The 25,383-nt window shown below is 44.3% G+C and overlaps 1 protein-coding gene across 10 annotated transcripts in view; it reads right to left on the reverse strand.

The window, feature by feature from the left end:
- The window catches only part of DDR2 (discoidin domain receptor tyrosine kinase 2), a 175,378-nt gene that overhangs the window by 41,142 nt on the left and 108,853 nt on the right, over nt 1-25,383 (reverse strand). The gene's annotated exons all lie outside the window — the stretch shown is intronic.

A 25,383-nucleotide genomic window follows, 5' to 3' on the forward strand; every position in this document is an offset into this window, starting at 1 on the left:
ACCCACTGTGAGAATTTAGGGAGTGAATTTGCAGATGGGAATAGTGGTCTCTCTCCATGCCCCCTCCCCTGTTTCTTCTCTCTCTTTTTCCTCTCTCTCTCTTTCTCTCTCTCTCTCTCTCTCTGGCTCTGCATTTCAAATTTAAAAATCTTAAAAAACATTACTAGGCATGTAAAGGGCCAGGTAATGAAATACATTATAAGAAGCAAAAAATGAAAGTGATTTAGAATGGATTACATCTCGTTGACTTCTTTACAGGAAAAAACACAAAAACCTAAGATTAAAAACAAAAAAAGACTCTGAATAGCAAAGCAACAAAAAAAAGAATGAAGCTAGAGGTATCATGTTTTCAAATTTAAAAATACATTACAAAGCTACATCAGTTAAAAGAGTATACCACATACATAAAAACATGCTTATAGACAAATAGTAGAAAACAGACAGCCCAGAAGTAAACCCACAGATACAAGATCAACTGATCTTGAGCAAGAATGCTAAAAACATGTGATGGGGAAAGAATAATCTTCCATAAAATGGGTGCTGGGAAAATTGTACAGCCACTTGCAAAATAATGAAATTACATCATACACAAGAACTAACTCACAAACTGGATAGCAGATTTAAACATAAGATTTGAAACTGTAAAACTCCTGGTAAAGGACATAGAGAGAAAGCTTAATGACATTGATACAGGCAATGATTTCTTGGACATGGAACCAAAAACACAAGCAACAAAAGCAGAAACAAAAACTTTTGCAAAGCAAAACAAATAATGAACAGGAACAACCTGGGAATGGGATAAAATCTTTGGAAAGCATATATTTGACAAGAAGTTAATATTCAAGATTTAAAGGGAGTTTACACAAGTCAATAGCAAAAACAAAGCTGATTTAAAAATGGGCAAGGACTTTCAGAGGCATTTCTTCAGAGACATACAAATGACCCATGTCACATGAAAAGACACTCAGCATCACCAATCAATAGGGAAATGCAAATCCAAACCATAAGGAGATATCATGTCACATCTGTCAGGATGGCTGCTATTAACAAAAACAAAATATAATAAAGTTTGGAAAGGACATAGAGGAACTGACACCTTTGTTCTTGTGAATGTAACATGGTCCAACTGCTATGGAAAACAGTATGGAGGTTCTTCAAAAATTAAAAATAGTACTGCCAGGGCCAGTGCCATGGTATAGCAGGTAAAGCCACAGCCTGCAGTGCCGGCATCCTATATGGGTGCTGGTTCAAGTCCCGGCTGCTCCACTTCTGATCTAGCTCTCTGCGACAGCCTGGGAAAGCAGTGGAGGATTGGCCTAAGTCCTTGGGCCTGTGTGGGAGACCAGGAAGAAGCTCCTGGATCCCGGCTTCAGATCAGCCCAGCTCCAGCTGTTGCGGCCATCTGGGGAGTGAACCAGTAGATGGAAGACTTCTCTCTCTGCCTCTGCCTTTCTACAACTCTACCTTTCAAATAAATAAATAAATCTTTTTAAAAAAATAGTGCTGCCATAGGATCCAGCAATTCTGCTTCTGAGTGCATATCCAAATGAATAAAAGCCAGGATCTCAAAGTTATGTGTATGAGGGTTCCTAAAAAGTTCATAGAAAATGTGCCTCAAGAAAAAGCTATCCATGTATTTCAAAATTTTCTTGCACCCAAATAAACTTACATTTCAATTCCATTTTTCCAGAAATTTTTTGAAATGTCCTATTCCTTGTATATCCATTGCAACATTATTCACAACAGCCAAGACATGGGAGCAACCTAAATGTCCAATGATAGATGAATGCATAAAGACAACATGGGATATTATGGATGCATGCAATGGAATGTTACTCAGTTTAAACATGGAGAAAATGCTACCATTTTCAACATCATGGATGAACCCGGAGAACATTATTATACTAAGCAAAATAAGCCAGTCATAGAAGGACAAACAGCATGATTCCATTTAGATGAAGTATAAGAGCCATGTTCATAGAGCAGAACCAAGGTTTCCAGTGATTAAGGGCAGAGGGAACGGACAGTTCTTGCTTAAGGAGTAGAAGGTTTCACTTCTACAAGATAAATAACTCTTAGAGATCTGCTGTACAGCATTGTGCCTATAGTTAACAATACTGTATGTTAACTCTTAAAACTATGTTAAAAGGGGCAAATCACAAGTGTTATTAGCATAGTAGTTAACAACAAGACAATAAAGAACCAATTACAGTTTACACCTTCAGTGTAAACTCCACTTGTCTCATCTTAGTCCCAACCTTTTCTATTCAGCAAGAAAAAGGAAGATACTATCAAAGATGAATTTCAAAATGATTATGCCGAGTAAAAGAAGGCAGACGGGGGCTGGCACTGTGGTACAGCAGGTGAAGCCAATGCTGCAGTGCTGGCAACCCATATGGGCGCCGGTTTGTGTCCTTGCTGCTCCACTTCAGATCCAGCTCTCCTCTAAGGCCTGAGAAAGCAGTGGAAGATGGCCCAAGTCCTTGGGCACTTGCACATGTGTGGGAGACCTAGAGGAAGCCCCTGGCTCCTGGCTTCAGATTGGCCCAGCTCCAGCTGTTTTGGCAATTTGGGGAGTGAACCAGTGGATGGAAGACTCCTCTCTCTCTCTCTCTCTCTCTCTGCCTCTGTTTCTCTGTAACTCTGCCTTTCAAATAAATAATAAATCTTTAAAAAAAAAAAAAGAAGGTAGACAAAATGAGTACATACGGTATGCTTCCACTTACATGTAATTCTGAAAATGTAAACAAGTCCTTCTAAAGTGACAGAAAGCTTTCCTTGGGGTGGGAGCAGTGCCTAGAGGAATTACAAAGGGGCACAGAAAGACTTTTGGCAGAGGTGAACATGGTAATTTTCTTGATGATGGCAGTGATTTTCAGTGATACATATGTCAAACAGATCAAATTGTGCTTTTTAAAATTTATCTTTTTATTTCTTTGAAGAGGAGGGAGAAGAGAGACAGACACACAGACACACAGAACGAGATAGAACCATCTGCGTTCACTCTCCAAATGCCTACAACACCAGAGGTTGGAAAGGTCAAAACTGGGAACTGGGAACTGGGAATCATTCCCTCACTCCCACATGGGCAGCGGGGGTCCTCTCTCTTGAATCATCACCTGCTACCTCCCAGGGTCTGAATGCATTAACTTGAAGCTGGAATCAGGGGTGGATGCAGGACTTTAACCTGTGTACTCCAATACGGGATGCAGGCATCTTAAGCAGCATATTAACCACTAGGCCAAACACTGGCCCTGAAGACGCACATTTCTGATGTGTTCCATTTATTGTATGCCAACCATCCTTCCATAAAGCTTTTATAAAATAGCACTCTCTGGGGCACAACAATGTATTGAGATTTTGATCTACACATTTTCTCTTCCCTTTTCCAAACATGTAACCAGCCAGGCCTCTGCATCTCTTCATTCCATAAGAGGTGTACGTTTACAAGACAGAAATAAACTACTCATAGATAAATGGCTTCCAGGAAAACCTGCCCTCATTAAGGAACTAGAGGGTGGAGATGGTGGGGAGATGTCCCTAAGCTTAGAAGGGGACAGAAGAGGAAAACTGTAGAACTAAGCTACAATTAAGGGCATAAGGAATGGGGAGTTCTTACAGTAGGCTAATGGGTACCAAGCCCTTTTTCCTAGAAGTATCCTGGAGAAGTAGCAAAACACCAAAGAGAAAAGGGTTTCACACGAGCACAATGTGCAAGCTTGGCACGGAAACAGCAGCACTGCTATGTTTAAGGAACATCACGGGCTTGGAGAATGTGGATTTTCACTGGCACCATGATGAACTGAAGGCAACTGGGCCCTTCTGTCTGTTAATCCTACCAGTAAAGCTTATGGATTGTGATCCGATCCTAGACAAGGGAGAGATGGCTCTGGGCCAAGGAGGAGCTGCTACTTCCAGAAATAATAATTAAGCAATGCTTATGCCAACAGCTTTGGCAAGAAACATGGTCCTCCAATAAACAAGGGGGTACAGATAACTCTTTCATATGCTGATTTTATTTCCTTTGAGTAAATTCCCAGGAGTGGGATGGCTGGGTCATATGGTAAATCTGTTTTCAGATTTCTGAGAAATCTGAATATTGTCTTCCACAATGGCTGTACTAGTTTACATTCCCACCAACAGTGTTTTAGGGTACCTTTTCCTTCACATCCTCACCGGAATTTATTGTTTTTTGATTTCTGTATGATCGTCATTATAACTGGGGTAAAGTTAAACCTCATTGTGGTTTATTTTTGCATTTCCCTGATGGCTGGTGATCCTGGGCATTTTTTTTTCATGTGTCTGTTGGTCATTTGAATTTCATCTTTTGAAAAATGCCTAGCTAAGATATGTAATCTACCCAGATGTCCATCAACTGACGACTGAATAAATAAAATGTGGTTTATATACACTATGGAATACTACTCAGCCATAAAATAAAATCCTGTCTTTTTCAACAAAATGGATGCAACTGAAAACCATTATGCTTAGTGAAATAAACCAGTCCCAAAAAGACAGATATCATGTTTTCCCTGGTTTGTGGTAACTAACAGAGTACAAAAAATGTAATGTATGTGAATGAAATTGACATTTTGAGATCTGATCATTGTTTACAGACCTTATCTATACTCTTGAGGAACAATATTTTTTCTACTTACTACTTGTTGGATTCTTTTTTTTAAGATTTATTTATTTACTCGAAATTCAAAGTTACACAGAGAGAGAAGGAGAGGCAAAGAGAGACAGACAGAAAGAGAGAAAGAGACAGAGAGAGAGAGAAAGGTCACCCATCTGCTGGTTCACTCCCCAGTTGGCCGTAACGACTGGAGCTGCACCCATCCAAAGCTAGGAGCCAGGAGCTTCCTCCTGGTCTCCAACACGGGTGCAGGGGCCCAAGGACTCAGGCCATCTTCCACTGCTTTCCCAGGCCATAGCAGAGAGCTGGATCAGAAGTGGAGCAGCCTGGACTCGAACTGGCGCCAATATGGGATGCTGGCACTGAAGGCAGAGGCTTTACCCATTATGCCACAGTGCTGGCCCCTGGATTCTTTATTTAGTGGAGAGTTAAGCTTGTGATTATAAAATAAATTGAAAGTAAGTCCTTGTAAAAATTAAAAGAAGTGATAAGAAAGGAATGAGGAGGAATGGTGGGGGTGTGGGAAGGAGGGAGAGTAGGGTGGGAAGTATCACTATGCTTTAAAATTGGTATATTTGAAATACATGAAGTTTATGCACCTTATATAAATGAAAGCTTCAAAAAAAAAAAAAAAGCAGCATGGTCCTTTATCCAAATGGAATACTTTCATGTTCACTACCCACTACCTTCTCCAAGCTGAATTAAATCAAGAAATGAGTGTGGGATCTAGTCTCACCTTGCTTACTCTTAGGAAATGCATCATTTCTTCACCTGATGGATTAGGCTGTAATTTTAGATACATATCTAAAGTATTTGGAGGTAAAGCAACAATTTCTCAAACTCCAAATCCTCTGAGAAGTGAAGTGGAAGGGAAGTGTAAGGATGAGGAAATATTAATACAGGATGGGACCCAAGTCAACCATAGGTGAGATCCGTGCACGGCGTCCAGAAAACAGCCCTCTTCTCCGTTCTATATCTCCAGACATCTGAAGCCATGCCCTGCCACCAGGCCAGCTCTGACAGCTTCCTCCTCCAGATCAGTTCTCCAAGTTCCTGGGTGTGCTCAGAGCTTCATGAATACAGAGAAGCTTCTGGAGGCCTTTAACCTGGGCCCCATGCTGGAGTCCACTTTCCAGATGCATTGGCATCTGGGACTCAAAGCCAGCAACTAAACCCCTTGCTGCTGTGCACTGTGGGTCTGCCTCCCTCAGGGACCCCCCAGGTGGAGGTCTGGCTGTCTATCACAGGCATTCCTGGCTCCCTTGGCTATAACCCATGTCATTTTTGGTGGCTCCAAAAATGCTTTCCCATTGCTTACATCTTTTATATAACAGCCCTATAGGGCAGGCAGGGCACAGGTTATATTCTCAGAATTTATAAGAGGACACAAGCAGAAGGCCCATGGCTATTGTTAGAGAGTTGACATTTTTGTTTCCCAGTCCAGGGCTTGTCCCAATACCCCAAAGCACATCCTCTGTTTTAGCCAATCAAGTGTCCTGATGTCCACTCTTCTTCTACCAGGTTGCCAGCAAAAACACTACAACTTAGCAAGAGCTCCTCCCTGGCATCTTCTCTCTCTTCTGAAACCAAAGCTCAGTTCTGCCTCCAACCTCATTCCCAGCAGGATACAACTATCCATTTGCTTGTTACTCTCCAAATCCATGGTTTATCTTGATTCCTACTATTTAATTTTTCAATAATTTATTGAGTGCTATAGGACTATAGCAGTAAAGAAAACAAAGAGGTTTGCCACCCATTTTACACTGTGGTGTGGGAAAACAGCAAAGTGCAAATAAATAAGAAAGGTCTTCAAAAAATTCATGGAAAATGTGGATTATGGAAAAATGTTTGCATGGGTTTCAAAAATTTTTAACACCAAAATAAATTTAGCCCTTTTGAAGTCTTTTTAATGTCAGAATAATTTTAAATTCATAAAACAAAAATATTGTGAAGTAGTACAGTATTCCTACAAACTCCACACTTAGCTTTCCCTGTTATTAACATCTCATATTAGTATGATATACTTGTCACAATTAATAAGCCACACTCAGCTCCAACTCCTTCTGTCCTTTAAGCCTATTTTCTACAAACCTCTGGAAGTTGTCTTGTATACAATATGAGAGATGATGGCAATTGCAATAAAGAGAAATAAAATAATAGTAAAAGGAGGCCTTTTGGATAAGGTGACTGAGCAGAGACCAAGTGGAGGAGACAGCAAGCTGGGTGACTCTTGGAGGGGAGGTTGTTCATGCAAGAACAGCAAACGCAAATACATGCTTGAGGAAAGAGATGCTTGATAGTGAGGATGTTTCAAGTGCAGAAAGGAGGCCAGTGTATCCCAAATGGCAGCTAAAGTTATTATACTAGAACTCTCTTTTTGCAATGAAATGGCTAAAGGAAGCATTTTTGAGGAAGGATACTACCAATTCCAATAAGTGTCTCCTACCTATGATTTCTGACATTTTTAATATCGTCTCTTATGGCATTAGATACATTACTGCTTTGCAAAGCAAATTATACTTATTGGTGTGAGTATCCTATCTTCCCTACAGATGGCAAACTTTTTGGAAATAAAAGGTTCATTTTATTAATCTTTATTCTTCACTGCATACCTGGGGAGAGAATGGATACTCAAATATTTATTGAAAAAAAAAAAAAGGAGGTAAACCTTAGAGATACATACAGATCAGGAATTAGAAAAAAAGTTGAAGCCGGCGCCGTGGCTCAATAGGCTAATCCTCCACCTTGCGGCGCCGGCACACCGGGTTCTAGTCCCGGTTGGGGCGCCGGATTCTGTCCCGGTTGCCCCTCTTCCAGGCCAGCTCTCTGCTATGGCCAGGGAGTGCAGTGGAGGATGGCCCAGGTGCTTGGGCCCTGCACCCCATGGGAGACCAGGAAAAGCACCTGGCTCCTGGCTCCTGCCAGGATCAGCGCGGTGCGCCGGCTGCAGCGGCGGCCATTGGAGGGTGAACCAGCGGCAAAGGAAGACCTTTCTCTCTGTCTCTCTCTCTCACTGTCCACTCTGCCTGTCAAAAAAAAAAAAAAAAAAAAGAAAAAAAGTTGAGTCCAATATCGCCTCCCTCCAAACTTCTTCCCGTTGTTATTTGTACTTCAGCCAACTCCATTCTTCCAACGACTTAAGCCAGAAATCTGGAGGCCACACTTGACTTCTTTCATACCCCATAACTAGTCCCTCAGTTGGTAGAAAATCTTGTTGGCTGCACTAGAAAAATTCCCCCACATCCCTGGCTTCTTGCCACCTATTTTGCTATCATCCTCAGCCAGTTCACTGTCCTCTCTCACCAAGCAGAGCACAAGAATCTTCCCTTGTTCACCTTCCCCCTCGCACCATTTAAACTCTTCCATTAAACTCTTCTGTTCAAAACATCTCGGGGACTTTCCATCACACTCATAATAACATCCAGATTCCTTACATGGTCTCCAGAGCCCTGCAGAGTCTGTGCCCTGGCCTACTCTCCCCACCAGCCACACAAGCCTCCCTGCTGTGCCTCACACACACCAGCAGGCTTCCACTTCAGGGATTTGCCTTGCTGCTTAAGTATTTGCTTCCATAATGCAAGAATCTACATGAGGGCCGGCACCGCGGCTCACTACGCTAATCCTCCGCCTTGCGGCGCCGGCACACCGGGTTCTAGTCCCGGTCGGGGCGCCAGATTCTGTCCCTGTTGCTCCTCTTCCAGGCCAGCTCTCTGCTGTGGCCAGGGAGTGCAGTGGAGGATGGCCCAAGTCCTTGGGCCCTGCACCCCATGGGAGACCAGGATAAGTACCTGGCTCCTGCCATCGGATCAGCGCGGTGTGCCGGCTGCAGCGCGCCACAAAGGAAGACCTTTCTCTCTGTCTCTCTCTTTCACTGTCCACTCTGCCTGTCAAAAATAAAAATAAAAGAAATCTACATGAAATGGAGGAAAGAGAAATAGCATACTATATTTCCCATTTTTTCACATGTTAATATCACTAAATTCTATGTGCAACTTAAAAAAAAAAGAAAAGAGATTTTTTTAAGACAGTTCCCAAAAGCCGGTCCATGAACCAACAGCTTTAGAACCGCCTGGAGAGGTTCTAGGATATGAGCTTATGAGCCCATTAGGTGACTTTGGTGTACCCAAAGCTGAGCCCAGGAATCTACTTTATTGTTTTTTTTTTAACTTTTATTTAATGAATATAAATTTCCAAAGTACAGCTTTTGGATTACAGTGGCTCCCACCCCCATAACTTCCCTCCCACCCGCAACCCTCCCCTTTCCAGCTCCCTCTCCCCTTCCATTCACATCAAGATTCATTTTCAATTCTCTTTATATACAGAAGATCAGTTTAGCATACATTAAGTAAAGATTTCAACAGTTTACACCCACATAGAAACACAAAATGAACAATACTGTTTGAGTACTAGTTATAGCATTAAATCACAATGTACAGCACATTAAGGACAGAGATCCTACATCAGGAGTAAGTGCACAGTGACTCCTGTTGTTGACTTTACAAGTGTTGTTGGCACTCTTGTTTATGGCATCAGTAATCTCCCTAGGCTCCAGTCATGAGTTTCCAAGGCTATGGAAGCCTTTTGAGTTCACCGACTCCGATCATATTTAGACAAGGTCATAGTCAAAGTGGAAGTTCTCTCCTCCCTTCAGAGAAAGGTACCTCCTTCTTTGATGGCCTGTTCTTTCCACTGGGATCTCACTTGTGGAGATCTTTCATTTAGGTCATTTTTTTTTTTTTTTTGACAGAGTGTCTTGGCTAGGAATCTACTTATTTGTAAAGCTCCCAGGTGACTCTGCTGTGTGGCCCTGCTCCCAGATCCCTTTCAGCCTGGATGATTCTCTGGAGCCACACCTACAGCTGTAGAAATCAACCCCCAAACTCCCACTGGATTTTTGTTCCCAGCCGCTATGCATCTCTAGACACAGAACCACAAATGCAATGAGAAATTTTGATTCTCAGGACATGCGAAGTAAACCAGAAATGAAATAAAAGAGTTGCACAGTGTGACTCATGATATTGTTGCAAAGAACGTCCCCACCAAAGGCAGCCTGGAAACAACCACCAGGACGTTTTAACAGAGCTAATCCGGCCTCAACTGCCTTTATGAGACCTTTCAGCTGGATTGTACTTCCTGCGATTGGGGATCTTTTTATTTTGGGGAAATTTCACTGTTTAACAGATGCAGAAAAAGAGAAATAAAGTACATTTGGAGAAGGGGGGGAAGAGAGAGAGAGAGAGAGAGCAAGTGAGCTCACACATAGAATCTCCTGCCATTTAGCGTCAAAGCAGTACCAATCCTTTCCTGAAGGTTCTTTTCTCTTACCGTGATGCATTTCACTTATCATTGTGTTAGAGCTGTGGTCCTCCCAGGGGAGCTCTCATGAGAATTTTCTAGAAATGCATATTCTCAGGCCATGCCCCAGATCTACTGAGTTAGAAGCTCTGAAGACAGGCGCAGCCCTCCAGGTGACATCGATATGCATTCCCAGTTGAGAACCAGAGGAACTAGGGTGGGAAGTGAAGCTTCAATTCTCCAGAAAAAGATGTTAAAGGCACATGCACTTCCTTCCTTCTCATTCCAACCAGTGTTTCCACCAACTGTGTGTAGACAGCAGAGTGACAAGAATGTGGATGAGAAAAGGAAGGGCGCTCCAGAGTTGGTATCTCTGCCTGGAGATGGATGGAAAGGAAGTGGAGTGACAGGTGGCATGCAGTTCCTGCCAGGAGGCCCAGGGTGAGAAGTCAACTTTGCCTCTGGCAGCCAGCTAGTCCCTCAGCAAGCTCTCAAAAGCCTACTTCCTGCAGATTTCTTCAGTCCAGCTAGTTCTTAAAAAAAAAGATTTAATAATTCATTTGAAGCCAGAGCTATACAGAGAGAGGAGAGGCAGAGAGAGAGAAAGAGAGGTCTTCCATCTGATGGTTCACTCCCCAATTGGCTGCAATGGCCAGAGCTGCACTGATCCGAAACCAGGAGCCAGGAGCTTCTTCCAGGTCTCCTGCATGGGTGCAGGGGCCCAAGGACTTGGGGTCATCTTCTACTGCTTTCCCAGGTCATAGCAGAGAGCTGGATTGGAAGTGGAGCAGCCAGGACTTGAACCGGCATCCATATGGGATGCCGGAACTGCAGGTGGTAGCTTTACCCACTACGCCACAGAACTAGCCCCAAGTCCAGCTGTGTCTTTCTCTACTTTTCCCACACAGAGCCCAGCCTCCATCTTCACATCTGGGTTTCCATAGTGCCTTCCAGCTCCTCCTCTCTGGTTGCTCTAATGACCTTTCTCCACACAGCAACCCAAGCGATATTCCTAAAATGTTATCCTGATAAGAACCTACCCACAGTTTCTCACTCTTGTTAAGAAAGTGACTCATGGCACCAGCCCTGTGGCTTAGTAGGTAAGGCCGCTGCCTGCAGTGCTGGAATCCCATATGGCCGCCAGTTCAAGTCCCAGCTGCTCCACTTCCAACCCAGCTCTCTTTCCCAGCTATTGCCTGGGAAAGCAGTAGAAGATGACCCAAGTGCTTGGGCCCCTGCACCTGCATAGGAGACCAGGAAGAAGCTCCTGACTCCTGGCTTCGGATAGGCACAGCTCTGGCCATTGTGGCCAACTGGGGAGTGAGCCAGTGGATGGAAGACCCCTCTCTCTCTCTCTCTCTCTCTGCTTCACCTTCCCTCTCTGTGTAACTCTGACTTTCAAATAAATAAATAAATCTTTTAAAAAAAGAAAGTGTGACGCATGTGCTCTGCCTGATTGAACTCCAGCCTATTCTCTTCCCCCATCTTGAGCCACCCCCAGACCTTTGCTCACTCTGTCCCAGCACACTGGCCTTATTTCACTCCCTTGAATGCATGAGTTCCTTCAGCCCAAGTCTCCCACATGGGTGGCAGGAACCCAACCACTGGAGCCATCACCTGTTGCCACCCAGAGTACATCTAAGCAGGAAGCTAGAATGGGGAGCAAAGCTGGGACTCAAAACTAGGCACTCCAATATGGGATACGGGTGTCCCAAGAAACAGCTTAACAGCCAGGCCAGAACACATTGTTGAGACTAATAAGCATTTCAGATTCCTTCTTTTCTCCTTCAGCACCTGCCAACACACAACACTGATTAGAAACTCAGCACATATTTGGCAAATAAATAACCAAATGAAAAGTACAGAGATGTGCACGTGGATGGAAGCTTGCAGGCAAGGATGAATGAATGGAAACCATGAGCTTCACTGTACAGTGAACACTGGAGGGCATGTGCTATGATTGGGTCAGATCTGCCCAGTGCCTCTCCCCGTGCTTGGCTATCTAAGGTCCTTAGCACACGTCTCAGAAGAAACACCCTGCTTCAGTGGGCAGTGCTAATCCTGCTGAGTGTCCCCATTTGTCAGAGTGGCATTGTCACATCTCCAGATGATTGCAAACAGCAGGAACAGGACTGCTCTTTCCAAGGCTTTGAGGCATTTGCATGAGAGGCAAAGAAGCTCTGGCACAGGCAGTAGTCAGTGGCCGCTGGATAAATACCCACCAGGCTTCATGGAGGAGGGATCCTCAGTGCTTTGTTAGGAGAGGCCCAGAGGCCTGGAGGAAGGGGGACTGGCAGGGTTCTCATTCTATGCCTTGAAGAAGATTAATGCCAGAGTAAGCCTCAGGCTACTCTGGCGTGCATTTCAAAACCCCCAGCAGATGCAGATGCCTGAATCCATGGGTACTACTGCACTTTATATGTGGTATGTTTTTTTTTCCTATGCATACATACTTAACATAAAACTAAATTTATAAGTGAGGCACAATAAGAGGTGAACAACACAAACCAATAATAAAGTACATAATTACAATAAACTGTGATAAAAGTTATGTGAATGTAGTCTCTCTTTCTCTCTCTCATTCTCAACAAATCTTCCTATACCGTCCTCACCTGTCTGTCTGTGATGAGGTGGGATGATACGATGCCTATGTGGTGAGACGAAGTGAGGCGAATGGCACAGGCATCGGTGGGAGAGAGAGGGATGCTGCAAGATTTGATCCTGCTGCTCAGGATGACTCACAATGTAAAACATATCAACTGTTTCTGTCCAGAATTTTCCATTAAATATTTCTGGACTACCTTTGATTGCAGGTAACTGAAGCCGCGAAAAACAAAACTTCAGATAGTCGTGGAAGGGACCTACTGTACAAACCACGTCTGAGCGCTGGGAGTCAGGCTAGGGGCCTAGCAGGTGGGACCAAAGAATCTAAGGATGAGAACAGGGGATACAGAGACACAGTAGGGCAGCAAAGTCACAATAGGAAAACGAGTAAAGAGTCTTGATGAATCAGTATTCCCAGGAGACCCAGGGAAGGCACACAGGAAGAGCTGATCTTGGATGGCCTTTCTCATCCCGCTGGATCTTTGGAACCAGAAGAAGTCTTGGCCCAGGGCAACCAACGTGGCACTCTGCAGCAGTACCAGTGTGGTTTTCCTACTGAATGTGCCTATTTTGGGTAAACCCCTTCCGTGGAAGGGATCCTGGCCAACAGTGCAGACAGGACTGCCAAGCCGGCCCAAGTCCCACGTCAGGTCCCCTTGCTCTCCTCCAAGCCCACTCAGTTGTTCATCAGACCCAAGCAACCTGTGTTCTTCATGAAACTCTGACGTATCAAGGAGCACTGAAAAGTGAGAATAGCAGGGGAAGCAAGAGCCACTGCAGCAAACACGTCTCTCCTGATTTTGCCTGCTGAGTTGTCTTGGTGGTTTCCTGACACTTCCGCTTCCCGCCAATCTCCTGGACAGACCAGCTAATGCGCTTTTCCAGCTTCCCAGAGTGGAAAACTACCAGCGCCGGCCCCGCAGGGAGCTCGACCCATCCTGTGCTCTGGAAGCCCTGGCAGGCAGTCCGAGGAGAGGCAGCAGCCACCGGGGCCCAGCTTCCCAAGAATTATGTTTCAAACCATGCTGCCAAGGTAGAGAGCCTGAAAGGGCTGCTTGTTCCGTGATGTTGACCCTCTCACTACCAGCTCCAGGCCATGGGCTCCCTGTCAACGAGTGTCCTCTGTGCCGCTTCCAGGAAAACACACACAGCGCATGTGAGGCCTCAGGCATGCATCCTCCCTGGGCCTCTCTGAGCACACAAGAGTGATGGTGGGGATGCTTTTAGGTTCAGCTGAGGGGCCCAAACCAGTCTATGTTCTTTTTTTTTTTTTTTAATGGTTTATTTTTGGGGATGACGCTGTGGCGCAGCATGTTAACACCTTGACCTGAAAGCACCGGCATCCCATATGGGCGACGGTTCGAGACCTGGCTGCTTTGCTTCCAATCCAGCTCTCTGCTATGGCCTGGGAAAGCAGTAGAAGATGGCCCAAGTCCTTGGGGCCCTGCACCCACGTGGGAGACCCGGAAGAAGCTCCTGGCTCCTGGCTTCAGATCAGCCCAGCTCTGGCCATTGCAGCCAATTAGGGAGTGAACCATCGGATGGAAGACCTCTCTCTCTCTTCTCTCTGCCTCTCCTCTCTGTGTAACTCGGACTTGCAAATAAATAAATAAAAAATCTTGAAAAAAGGCTTATTTTTTATTTATTTGAAAGGCAGAGTTACAGAGACAGAGAGGGAAGAGACACAGAGAGAGATCTTCTATCCACTGCTTCACTCCCCAAATGGTCATAAGGGCTGGGGCTGTGCCAGGCCAAAGTCAGAAGCCCAGAGCTTCTTTTGGGTCTCTCATGTGGGCTCGGGGCCCTAGCACTTGAGCCATCTTCCACTGACTTCCCAGGAGCGTTGGCAGGGAGCTGGATTGGAAGTGGAGCAGCCAGGACATGATTGGCAGCTTAACCCCCTATGCCATAGTGCCGCCCCCTTCCCCAGTCTACGTTCTAAAACAGTGTCTACAACTATAAACTTTAGAGCCAGGGACATAATTTAAGGAACTAGTCCCTCCAATGGCTCCATGTTAAGTCTCACAACCTCTGGGGCTGACATTTGACACGGCAATTAAGACATCGCTTGGGATACCTGCATTCCATATTGTAGTGCCCGAGTTAGAGTCTAATCCAGCTTCCTGCTATGTACACCCTGGAAGGCAGCAGGTAATGACTCAAGTATTTGAGTCCCGGCCACTCATGTGACAGACCCAGACTGAGTTCCTAGCTCCTGGCTTCAGCCTGGCCCAGGCCCTGGCCTTTGCAGACATTTGGGGAGTGAATGAACCAATGGATGGAAGCTCTCTTTCTGTCTTGCATCTCTCTCTCTCTCGCTCCCTCTCTCTCTCTCCCCCCCTTTCAAATTAATTTATATATATATATATATGTATTTATATACAGATAAGCATATCAGAACCTCTGAGACCCAGAAAGGTGAACAAACTAGCTTAAAGACACACAGATAATTCTTAGAACCAGGACAAAATTCCTGATTCTTCTCTCTTCAATCTCAGGCTACCATGGTCTATGCAGCATTTTTCTCAGCACAGGTACCAAGTGCTGGCGTGGTTGGAAGAGAAATGTAAAAATCCAAGGAAAAAGCCCCTGAAAAACCAACTTGGGTCTTTGAGAGTCTAAGAAGACAAAGATTAGAGTTCAGGCCTTGCCAGTAATGGGAACACACAGGTGGTTTTAAGAAACACTACAGAGTACATATCTCATATTTTTTTTATCCAGTCTTCTGTTGATGGCATTTAGGTTGACTCCATGTCTTAGCTATTGTGAACTGAGCTGCAATAAACACTGCAGACAGCTCTTTTATTTGCCAATTTAATTGCCCTTGCGTAAATTCTGAGGAGTGGGATGGCTGGGTTGTGTGGTAGAGCTGTATTCAGATTTCTAAGGTATCTCCAAACTGTCTTCCCTAGTGGCTTTACCAGTTTGTATTCCCACCAACAGTGGATTAGTGTGCCCTTTTCCCCACATCCTCAGGCAGGGTTCTTAATAACTACAGTTAAAAGATAATATGCGGCCGGCGCCACGGCTCAACAGGCTAATCCTCTGCCTAGCGGCGCCGGCACACAAGTTCTAGTCCTGGTCGGGGCGCCGGATTCTGTCCCGGTTGCCCCTCTTCCAGGCCAGCCCTCTGCTGTGGCCAGGGAGTGCAGTGGAGGATGGCCCAAGTGCTTGGGCCCTGCACCCCATGGGAGACCAGGAGAAGTGCCTGGCTCCTGCCATCGGATCAGCGCGGTGTGCCGGCTGCAGCGCACCGGTCACAGCAGCCATTGAGGGTGAACCAACGGCAAAGGAAGACCTTTCTCTCTGTCTCTGTCTCTCTCTCACTGTCTACTCTGCCTGTAAAAAAAAAAAAAAAAAAAAAAAAAAAAAAAAAAAAGATAATATGCTTCAACTTTCCCAAGTCTGAATAAATTTCTTACTCTTGGCATTTCATGCAAGGAATCTAGATCCAATATTTTGGGTGCAGTAATCCATATTCAAGACACAAGGTTTGACAATGAAGGGTAGCTTCTATGTACATTCACTAGTGTTTTAAGAAATGATCCATCCTCATAAGAGAAATTAGATTATTTAATCCAGAAGCATACCAATAATTAAAGATACATCTTGCTATCTTTTTAAAATTCTTGTATGAGTATCATCATTGACCAAGTTCCTCTATAGGAAAGCTACTACAAAGTCTTAAATGTTGGTCTAACTTACAAAAAACAGACAAATTAAAATTATACTTTTCCCAGCCGGCACCGCAGCTCAACAGGCTAATCCTCCGCCTAGCGGTGCTGGCACACCGGGTTCCAGTCCCGGTCGGGGCACCGGATTCTGTCCCGGTTGCCCCTCTTCCAGGCCAGCTCTCTGCTGTGGCCCAGGAAGGCAGTGGAGGATGGCCCAAGTGCTTGGGCCCTGCACCCCATGGGAGACCAGGAGAAGTACCTGGCTCCTGCCATTGGATCAGCGCGGTGCGCTGGCCGCAGCGCACCAGCCGCAGCGGCCATTGGAGGGTGAACCAACAGCAAAAGGAAGACCTTTCTCTCTGTCTCTCTCTCTCTCTCTCACTGTCCACTCTGCCTGTCAAAAAAAAAAAATTATACCTTTCCCAAAGTTGGATTTAACTTATCAAAACCCTACCCCAACCAGGACTCCTTCCATATCAGGAAGAATCGTTTCTTAACTTAGCAGTGCTTGTTTTTTGTTTTTTGGTTTTTGTTTGTTTGTTTGTTTGTTTTTTGACAGGCAGAGTGGACAGTGAGAGAGAGAGAGAGACAGAGAGAAAGGTCTTCCTTCCATTGGTTCACCCCCAAAATGGCCACTACAGCCAACGCTGCGCCGATCTGAAGCCAGGAGCCAGGTGCTTCTCCTGCTGAAAGCAGGTGGGGCCAAGTTGCAAAGGTGACCAGTCAGGTTGTGTGACTGGCAAAGGTCGCTTGCATGATGCCAAGGCAGATGAGGAAATACTGTGGGTTCCAGGAAACAACTGGAACATTCTATCCTGGTTAGTGTCTAGCGGGCAAGAACGTGTTTTCTTTATGATTTCCCAATTCTGTGATTACTATCGTAGTTACTAGTTTGCAAGTAATCAAGTGTAACTTGTGGTTTCCTATACTTTCTTGTAAACACCAAAACTTATTCCTTGTTTTTCTGTGTTTCAATTTCCTTGTTACAAGACCCTGCTTTTGTAGAGCTGCACAATGTATAATGATGAATCAGTTTCGTCACTGCTGATAATAACAACTGGGAACAACCAAACATCAGGGCTCGCCATTGCCTTTGATCTTTGACAGAGAGCCGCCTGGCTTCCCCACACTGAAGTCCTTCCTCTGAGTCTGCTTCTTTCTTTATTCCATGTTGTGCCATTCCTTTCGCCCTGGATACAACAGCTAGGCATCTTACCCATATTCTTTCAATCTTTATAAGAGCCAAAAAGAGGGGCTGGCACTGTGGCATAGTGAGCTAAGGCTCCGCCTGCGGTGCTGGCATCCCAAACGGGCACCAGCTCAAGTCTCAGTTGCTCCAGTTCCTATCCAGCTCCTTGCTGATGGCCTGGGAAAGCCGTAGAAGATGGCCCAAGTGCTTGGACCCCTGCACCCATGTGGGAGACCCGGAAGAAGCTCCTGGCTCCTGGTTTCTTATCAGCTCAGCTCCAGCTGTTGTGGCCATTTAGGGAGTGAACCAGCAGACAGACAACCTCTCTCTCTGTTTGCAACTCTAAGTCTCAGATAAATAAATAAATCTTGAAAGAAAAAAAAAAGAGCCACTAAGGTTAAGGTTAAAGACTGTAAGGGTTTTTTATGTTTGCTTGTTCTGTTGTTTTGTTTTGTTTTGTTTTGTTTTTGTCAGTAAGACAAAAAGACTAAAGTTCACAGAAACTGATAGTTTGTCCAGGCTCACTCGGTTAGTAGGTGGCAGAGGTTAGAGCAAAGTTAGCTCTGGCTATAGTCTTTCCAAAAATGTTTCTTCCCATATTGGATCTCCCAGAACCTCAGTTTCCTCATTTCTAGAAACTAGGTTAAATCAATCATTCTGAACCTTTTCTGGAATGGGTTCTTTGAATATCCAGTAACAGTTAGAGGGCTTATGTGCACAATGCACTTTTTCCCCCACACATTAAGTCTGGGACACAGGTCTGGCTCCATGGTGCCGCAGGTTAAACCGCCACTTACAATGCCGATATCCCCTGTCGGTGCGCCAGTTTCTGTCCCGGCTGCTCTGCTTCCAATCCAGCTCCCTGCTAATGTGCCTGAGAAGGCAACGGGTGATGCTGCCCACATGAGAGACCTGGGTGAAGTTCCTGGTTCTTGACTTCAGCATGGCCCAGACCTGGCTCTTTTGGCTTTCTGGGGAGTGAACCTGCATCTGGAATATCTCTCTCCCTCTCTGTCTCCCTTTCTGCCCTTGTCACTCTGCCTTTCAAAATTAAAAAAAAAAAAACAACACCTGGGCCACAACTTCATGCCATTCCCAGGCCTCTGAAGCCTACACATGGCTGGTCTGTGATGCTGAGGTTCCCCGACCTTATTGTTCTCAAGCGACCACTGCACAGAGGGCAGCAGAACGCAGAAATCATGGGCATCTCGCTGGAGCTAGATCAAACCCTCACTCTCCCGCTTTGCTTCGTGTCTAACCTCAAGTGAACTACTACCATTCGTGGGCCTCAATTTCTCCTCTGTAAAACTGGAACAGTGATATCACATTATTCCCTGGATTGCTGTGAAGAGCAAATACATGGACAGCACTCCAGCTGGTACCAGAAGTACACGAGGTGTTCACTGAATATTAGCTGGTGCTTCTCTGGGAGTTTTGCATTCTCTCTCTTTCCGGATTTGGCACAACCACGATGCCTCAAGGGGTTGTGGAGTTTCTGTTGTCCCCAGAGAAAGATCCTTTAACTGGCAGGAAGGATACCAGTGGCCACCCTCAGGCTGGACTCGACAAACACACACACAAGCAAGAGAGCCAATCTGGGCAGCATCTAGGACTGTTTACTTAAGAGAAATTCAACCAGGGAGGTCCCTTCCCAGCCTTTTCATCTCCCCCCATGGCCCTGCTGAGGCCATCTCTCCCTCCCCCCAACCCTCCCCCCCACACACACACAGCATGAGTACCTCAGTCCTGGTTTCAGAAACCTGAAACAAACACCACATTCTCACTAACAGATGGGGCCGCCGAAACCCTCTCAGCACATCTCTGAGGACACAAAATTCAGAGAAACAAAAATGAGTTTCCAGTTTGGCAATGTGTTTAGGTGACTTCGCATACATCAGTCAGCCTTGGTGGAAGACCAGGGGGTGGGGATGGAGGAAGGGAACCAGAGCACACCCCGAGCTTGTTTCCTTGGGAGGCGTTGTCCTGAACACCTAGCTCCAGCTTTCCTCCTTTAACATGTATTAACTTTCCAGGTGTGAGCTCTGTTGGATCCCATTACTCTTTATTCCGCAGCCTTGGGTCTTTCTAACATCAATCACCTCTCACCTCCAGAAATGAGGGGTTGCATAAAGGAGAGTATGAATGAGGCTGAGGCTGAACAGATGCATGATTTTTAGAGAAAGGCCATGTCTCACATGGCTCCCGGGACCAGGTGGCGTGGAGGAGTGAACCTGGTCTCGATCATCAGGATAATCAGGGTATCTGCTTTTATCCTCCCACCTGGAAAAGCACAAGGCGGTAGGCCTCCTCCAATGTCCATTTGAAATAGTGGTGCCTGGTCGAACAGTTGTTCTGGCCCCCTGTGTTCTTGTACCCAGCTGCTATGGGTGTACTCTCAGCTCCCCCAACAAGTGCAGTACGCCCAGCCCAAGTTGGGAATGAAGGGAAAGTTGACTCAAGGACCTTACAAGGAGATGGTAAAGCAACCCCCCTGGGTCTCTCACTCATCACCATCCATCAGGAAGCCCCGCAGGTCCCTCTCCATCTCTCCAGCCACACATCTGCTCTTTCTTCTCTCTGAAATGCCTTGTGTTGGGCCCACTCCTAGAGCAAAGGATGCCCTGAATTCTAGTATCATGAAGCTTCTGCATGCGGGGCTTGGGCAGGGTTTTTGTTCCCAGCCTGTCGCTTGGAGGCATTTTAGTATTTAAATTTTTGAAATACTTATCAGCTATTTCCTATATGCCCAGACCCAAAGTCAAGTTGCTGAAGTTTAGGCTTCAGATCTCTGATCCTGGGAAGTGATAGAGGGTTGTAGAAAAATATTTTTTTAAACAAAGAACAGCCATCCATGCCAGTTTAGAGGACTTGCTTGCTAGCTTAAAATCTAACACATCTTCTAGTGAGGAAAGTTCTCACACCATAAAATTATAGCCAATTTTGTGATAGAAAGTGTCTCTTAAATTACCTAATCCCTCCTCATTTTCATACAGGTGAAAACACTAAGGAAATACAAAGAAACATAACTTTCGGAGTGTCACAATTAACTTATCACCAAGCCAGAATATAACTAGAATTGTTATTCAAAATAAGTAAATTAGATATTTTTTCTAAGTGGACTTCAAACTATGTATCAGAATAGTCTAATAGCCACTTCATCTATTGATTTCTAGAATTTATTTTTAGAAATTGTTGGCATGATTGTTTGATATGGATGTCACTTGCTAAATGTTCCTAAGCCATGATTTTGACATAAGAAACTTCTTTAAATCTTCCAATAACATCCCCCACTGGATGGCCAAGCATTAGGTTCAGGTTCACGGCTGCAGCTGGAAGGTAGCTAGGCACCTGCCCATGCTTCAGAACTGAGTAGACATACTTACATGCCAGCATTAGCCTCACAGAGCTGCACAGCCTTCATTGCAGTCCCTTCTAACAATGCCACCTCCAACACTACCAGTACTGGAAATTCCACGAGCACCAACCACCTGCCTCACTTTTGGCTTTCGTAGATGCTTTAGAACAGTAAACAAACAGTGCAACTGCCCTTGTGCCCTGGCCAGCAAGCTAAATCATCCTACCACTACTCCGTAACTGTCATAAGATCATACGTATGAAAACATAGGGTCTCACTCTGTCAAAAAAAAAAAAACCTAAATGAAAGATCTCCACGAGTGAGATCCCAGTGGAAAGAACGGGTCATCAAAGAAGGAGGTACCTTTCTCTGAAAGGAGGAGAGAACTTCCACTTTGACTATGACCTTGTCTAAAGAAGATCAGAGTCGGTGAACTCAAAAGGCTTCCATAGCCTTGGCAGCTCATGACAAGAGCCTAGGGTGATTACTGATGCCATAAACAAGAGTGTCAATTTGTTAAGTCAACAACAGGAGTCACTGTGCACTTACTCCTCATGTAGGATCTCTGTCCTTAATGTGCTATACATTGTGATGTAATGCTATAACTGTTACTCAAACAGTATTATTCACTTTGTGTTTCTATGTGGGAGCAAACTGTTGAAATCTTTACTTAATATATACTAAACTGATCTTCTGTATATAAAGAGAATTGAAAATGAATCTTGATGTGAATGGAATGGGAGAGGGAGCGGGAAAGAGGAGGGTTGCAGGTGGGAGGGAAGTTATGGAGGGGGGAGCCATTGTAACCCATAAGCTGTACTTTGGAAATTTATATTCATTAAATAAAAGTTTAAAAAATTAAAAAATAAAAAAAGTCTCAAATAGTAAAGAATTTCTGTAAGCATCAACAAGATTATTCAGCTTCTCTTGAGATCTGCAGGTTTTTATAGATTGAACTCCTTTCTGAAAAGATTTATTTATTTATTTGAAAGTCAGTTATGAGAGAGGGAGAAAGAAAGAGAGGGAGAGAGAGGGAGAGATCTTCCATCCATTGGTTCACTCCCCAGATGGCTGCAACAGCCAAGGATGAGCCAGGTGGAAGTCAGGAGCCAGGAGCTTCTTCCAGGTCTCCCACGTGCATGGCAGGGGCCCAGACACTTGGGCCATCTTACACTGCTTTTTCCAGGCTAATAGCAGGAAGGTGGATCAGAAGTAGAGCAGCCAGGACACAAACTGGTGCCCATACGGGATGCCGGCATTATAGTATGAGGTTTTACCCACTATGCCACAACACTGGCCCCTAGACTGAACTCTTAGAGATTCACTATCTGTATCATCAAGTAAGTTATGCTAACACTGAAGGCTCACTCATTCTGAAATCTTCAACAATGAGATTAGAATAATGAATTTGAATTTGAATTTAATACTTAGTCCTTTTACTATTTGCCGTCAGATAATTTATATTCAATAATCATTGAAATACATTTTCATAGTTTAGCAATGGACTAAATGCCAGATTGGCTTATAACCCAGGTCTCCTGGCTTAAGTTCCTTCCCTTATACCATGTGACCCATCCATGAGGAAAATCTAACAGGTGAAACCTATACTCAACTTTCTGTACCTTCCGTTACTTTCAGTGCTTTTGTTTCTTTTCAGTCTTTTTAAAACATTTTTATTATTATAAGAGGAACAAATATCATGTCTTCCATATACACAGTTGGTCTTTTGTTTGTTTGTGTTTTTTTTTTTTTTTTTTTTTTTTTTGACAGAGAGAGAGAAAGGTCTTCCTTCCATTGGTTCACCCCCAAAATGGCCACTACAGCCGACGCTGTGCGGATCCGAAGCCAGGAGCCAGGTGCTTCCTCCTGGTCTCCCATGCGGGTGCAGGGCCCAAGCACCTGGGCCATCCTCCACTGCCTTCCCGGGACACAGCAGAGAGCTGGACTGGAAGAGGAGCAACCAGGACAGAACCGGCGCCCCAGCCGGGACTAGAACCCAGGGTACTGGCACGGCAGGCGGAGGATTAGCCTAGTGAGCCGCGGTGCCAGCCCATATACACAGTTTTAAGAACATAATGATAATTCCTACCCTACCTTTCCTCCTTCTCTTGCCCCTGCCCTCCCTCCTCCCTCCTTTCTTATCTTTTAATTTTTGCGGTGACACACTTTGAATTTACTTTATAATCCCAATCTTAACCCTCAGTAAATAAAGAATTCAACAGTAATAAGTATAAAAACCACTGTTCCTCAGGAGTATAGACAAAAGCTATAAAATGTCCATCTTAAAATGTCAATTTTGCTCATATATATTACACTGTTTGTTTGTAGTCTTTGGGTAGGTTCAGTAAGGACTCCTGAAGAGCCGCTCTTAAATCAACGTGCATTTATTATACACCTGCTCTATGTTTGGTGGTATGGTAGCCATAAGATTCCATGAGCCACATACTTTATGACTAGAGTCAACACTGGTGATAAATAAAAATTTCTCAACTCCTTAATTCTCTGACTTAACTTGCTAAACTAGGAAGAAATGACAGCGAGGAGGATTAATCTTAGAATTTTCTCCATGTGCCTATAAAGATCTCTGTAAATTAAGACCTCTGTGTCTTTTTCCTTGGCAGAAAAGAGCCAACAGAAATACCTGAAACCACAATCAGGAAAGAAAAAAATTAAAGGTGACTATTTGCTGTGTTCAAACAGTCCATTTCCTGCTCCAAGTTAGTGTGGACTCTAAACAGGCTCACTCTCTTGGTGCAGTCATTCACATGTCCTCAAGGACACCAGTCTCCAGGAGTGTGCCAGGCACCAAAACATCCTACCATTCTATGTACTGGCATGTGTGTCCTTGGACCACAGAACAAGGAGGATGTAGTAGGAGGCAAACAATCCTCAACAACTGGATGAGAGGAATACAGAGCAGGAAAAAAATAAAGAAAGAAATGGTGTCCAAGTTCCAATCTGAGATGCCCCAACTAAAGTTATTCTGGGAAAGTAACAAAGCACTGATTTATTCAATTAATAATTCCTTGATCTTAAGGAATTTCAATCATATTTCCCATTGTGAGTAAAAATAAAAGCCCAGGAAAAGTAATTTTTTTCTTTTTTTAAAAAAGTTTTATAAAAAACAATAAATTTCACATATTTAAGAGCACAGTGATTTTCCCACCCAATCCTCCCTTTCCTCCTTCCCAATTTCCACTCTCCCTCCTCCTTTCTTTTGTATTTTTCTTTTAACTTGTACAAGGACATACTTTCAATTTACTTTATAATCACAAGCTTAACCCTCCACTAAATAAAGAATTCAGCAAGTAGAAAAATTATTGTCCCTCAAGAGTATAGACAAAGGCTATAAACAATACTCAGATCTCAAAATCTCAATTTTGCTCATATACATTGCTTTTTTGGTATTCTGTATATTAGTTACCACAAATCAGGGAAAATATATAATGTTTGTCTTTTTGGGACTGGCTTATTTCACTAAGCGTAATGGTGTCCAATTGCATCCATTTTGTTAAGAAAGACAAGATTAAATTCTTTCCTTTTTTTACACCTGAGAAGGAAAGCTATCATTTTCACAAATGTACCCTTATGTTATGAAGAGAACAAAATGAAAGTACCCTCAAAAATGTATATACAGCATGAAGCAACTAAACCCTCACACACTGCTGTAGCATGGTAAATGTTTAAAAATCGCCTTGAAAACCTCCTTGACATTATACAGAACCCAGAAATTCCACTTCCAGGTCTATAACCAAGAGAATTGAGTAAATATATCTGCTAAAACTCTATGCAAGAACAACTACAGTAGCTTTATTCATAAAGGGTCCAAATTGAAAATTATCCAAATCCTCACTCATAGTAGACTCCCTAAGTAAAATATTCAAAAAAGTATTATACTACACTTAGAATAAACAGTCAACAACCACATGCAACAATAGGGTGAATATTACAAAAAAAATTGAGTGAAAGAAATCAAACATGAAGAGTATGCATCACATTATTTCATTTACAGAAAGTACAAAAACAGCAAAATCAATCTCTGTTGCTAGAAAACATGATAAAGACCAACTTCTGCAGTGGAAAGCATGATTAAATAGAGGCATAGAGCTTCAGAAGTGCTGGGTAAGTTCTGTTTCTTACCCGGGTATTGTCAGATGGACGTGTTCAGACTGAAAAAGTCATCACGTTAAACACTTCAGCTATGTATACTTTTCTATGCTTATGAAAGAATGAAAAATAAAATGATTCCAGTGCTTCACCCACCCTGAATCCAGAAGTTTCTCATGTATATTTTGTGTTCTCCCACCATGACTTACGCTAGCCAATGAGATCTTATAAAAACAGCTTAGCCAGCGCCGCGGCTCACTAGGCTAATCCTCTGCCTTGCGGCGCCGGCACCCCGGGTTCTAGTCCCGGTCGGGGCGCTGGATTCTGTCCCGGTTGCCCTTCTTCTAGGCCAGCTCTCTGCTGTGGCCACGGAGTGCAGTGGAGGATGGCCCAAGTGCTTGGGCCCTGCACCCCATGGGAGACCAGGAGAAGCACCTGGCTCCTGCCATCAGATCAGCGCGCTGCGCCGCGGCAAAGGAAGACCTTTCTCTCTATCTCTCTCACTGTCCACTCTGCCTGTCAA

Source organism: Oryctolagus cuniculus, chromosome 7 (genome assembly GCF_964237555.1).
Source record: "Oryctolagus cuniculus chromosome 7, mOryCun1.1, whole genome shotgun sequence".
Taxonomy (NCBI): domain Eukaryota; kingdom Metazoa; phylum Chordata; class Mammalia; order Lagomorpha; family Leporidae; genus Oryctolagus; species Oryctolagus cuniculus.